Source organism: Balaenoptera borealis (genome assembly GCF_965194805.1).
Source record: "Balaenoptera borealis genome assembly, chromosome: 1".
NCBI lineage: Eukaryota > Metazoa > Chordata > Mammalia > Artiodactyla > Balaenopteridae > Balaenoptera > Balaenoptera borealis.
In genome coordinates this window covers 56321469-56324452 of record NC_138860.1, presented here as the reverse complement: position 1 = coordinate 56324452, position 2984 = coordinate 56321469, and the positions used below count along the sequence as shown (strand labels likewise).

The 2984-nt window shown below is 36.8% G+C and overlaps 1 protein-coding gene across 9 annotated transcripts in view; it reads left to right on the top strand.

Annotated features, from left to right (window-relative positions):
• RABGAP1L (RAB GTPase activating protein 1 like) overlaps positions 1 to 2984 on the top strand; it is a 789965-nt gene that overhangs the window by 418304 nt on the left and 368677 nt on the right. The gene's annotated exons all lie outside the window — the stretch shown is intronic.

Here is a 2984-nt window from a genome sequence, read left to right as displayed (position 1 = left end):
AATGATAATCTGTATTGTAGCCGCTCCCCAGCGCTAGCATCACCGCCTCAGCTCCACCTCAGATCATCAGGCATTAGATCCTCATAAGGAGCATGCAACCTAGATCCCTCGCATGTGCAGTTCACAATAGGGTTTGCGCTCCTATGGGAATCTAATGCCGCCACTGATCTGACAGGAGGTGGTGCTTAGGTGGTAATGCAAGCAATGGGGAGTGGCTGTAAATACAGATGAAGCTTAGCTCGCTCATCTGCCGCTCACCTCTTGCTTTGTGCACCGGTTCCTAACAGGCCACACACCAGGGATTGGGGAGCCTTGTAATACCATATGGTGTATTGATATGAATGTGTCTCCCTAGGTTTTATACCTTGGATGTAAATGTAAAATGTAAAAATTTTTTGACTTGTATACCTTTCTGTACTTTGTTTTGTGTACCTTACTGTGTAAGTTAACTCCATAAAAAATAGAAGGAAAATATTAGCTAGTCTAAGAGGCCCAACACTTGAACAGTAAGAGTTCTAGGAGATAAAAATGGAGAGCAGGAAATAAAAGAAGTAATTCAAGGACATTTTCATGAGTTTCCAGAATGATAGGGCACACCAAATATCCAGCATATTGGATAAAAAGGTAGAAGAAGACAATGGAACAACACCTTGAAATATGTGAGGGATAATTAATTCCAACCTAGGATTCTATACCCAGCAAAAATGAACAAATATGAACATAGATTAATGACATTTTAAGATGTGCTAAGTCTCCATTCATCCTTTCTCAAGAAGCTACTGTGAAATGTTCACCATGAAAGGTAAGAGCGAAAATAAAGAGAAGCATAAGATATAGCAGGTAGAAGGTCTACCATGAAAGAGAGGTACAGAGAACCCTCCAGATGAGGGAAAGGAAAATTTGAACCTGATAGCTGAATAGAAAGCCTATTGAGCAACCAGTTCAAATCAGAATTCAGAAGGATCTGGGGAGATTTTTTTTTTCAAGAAGATGAAGTTGATAAAATATTGAGAGTATTTGTATCTATTGAGAAGAGATTTACAAAATTAGGGGAGAGTTTTGGGTATGTAGAAAACTAAGAAACAGGACAACTATGAACTCTGGGGTTGGGCGAAACAATGTGGAAAAGGAAAAAGAAAAATAATAGTAGTGTATTATATGGATCAGCTATGAATAGCTTATGTAAGTACATAACTAATAATAGAAATTTCTCATGCAGATAGTACTCTATGAAAACAGCAAAAAGGGGTGAATCACAAATAATCCTCAACTTGGATACCAAAAACATAATGTGGAGTGAGAAAAGCAAATTTAGGAATACCTGCCACTTGATACCATTTATATCAAGTGTTGGTATGTTATGAGATGTTTCTAAAAACTCATAAAAAACTGTAGAGAATTATGTGCTAAATATCCATATATCCACAACTGAGCTTAAGATGTAAATGTTACAAATGAAATGGAAGCCCCTTGTGTACTCCTCTCTGGTATCATCCCTCTTCCTCTTTGCCTAAAGGTAACCACTATTTAGATGATTGCATTTATCATTCCTATGCATATCTTTATACTATATCTATCCCTAAACAGTATTTAGCAAGTTGAATGTTTTTAAACTTTGTGTAAATGGTGGTATACTGTATGTATTCTTCTGCAGTTTGTTGTTTCTTAGCTCTACACTAATAAACTATTGTGGTATATCATATAATGGCTACAACAATTAAACTAGAACTAAATAAAACAGATGTCAAAGATAATGTGAGGAGCTTTCCTTTATCATGAGAGTTTTTCAGTATTCTAACTTGTTGCATTACATTTTATATAAATGTTCTGTTTCTAAAACTTAATTTTTGATTGTGAGTTAAACATGATGAATTTCATTAGCTCCAAGTCGTATTAGTTCACTAATGCCTTAGAAATTTTCAAAGGTACCATGTTTTCTACTCAGTAGCTTATTACCAGAGAGTTTCTAACAAACTAGTATAATTGAGTCATTGAGGTCATGCTCGCAACTATAGTAAGAAAGCTGAAAGAAGGTATAGTTTTTATCTCCCCCTTTTTGTTTTAAGGAGAAAAATACAAACCTTGATTTCCACAGTTTAATTTGATACCATCAGTGTTATGGACTATATGTGTCCCCCCAAGATTCATATGTTGAAACCCCAACCTTCCAATAGGATGGTAGTAGGAGGTAGGGTCTTTGGGAGGTAATTAGGTCATGAGGGTGCCACACCTATGATGAGATTAGTGTCCTTATAAAAAGAGGAAGAGATCTAGCCTCTCTCCTTTATGTGAGGGTACAATAAGACAGCCATCTGCAAACCAGGAAGAGAGCCTTTATCAGAACCAAACCATGCTGGCACCCTAGTCTTGGACTCTGGCCTCTAGAACTGTAAGAAATAAATCTTTGTTGTTTCAGCCGCTTGGTCTATGGTAATTTGTTATAATAGCCCAAACTAAGACAACAAGGTGAACTATTGTTTAGAGTTCTCTGTTGCATTTAAGACAACTTACCTGCATTTTTTATGTGTAGATGTAAGTGGTTTTCTCGTTTGAAATGTTATCAGTCAAAATATTATATAACTATGCAAGTTAAAAAGAATTTATCTTGTTTCGTAAAAGGAATAAAAATACGGATCTTAAGGACTAAAGCAAACCTTTTGGAAGGATGATGGAGAAAGGGAGCAGAAATAAACCTTAGATTATTTCTTTCAGAAGTTTCCGAGCTGTGAATTTGGTCATTTCTCTTATAAGTGCTCTTAGGAAATGCCCCAAGAAATAACTAGGAATCATTTACCTGGAAGAAAGGAGAGGTTCTCTCTAAAGCAGTATTCTCAAAGCTCGGTGAGCTCATTAAAGCACAGATTGCTGGGCTGCACCCCCAGAATTTCTTATTCAATTGGTATAGGGCCTAAGATTTTGCATTTTTTACTGAGTTCCCAGGTGATGCTTCTCGGGAGCTCAGCTGAGCTGGTAAGAGAGTGCCC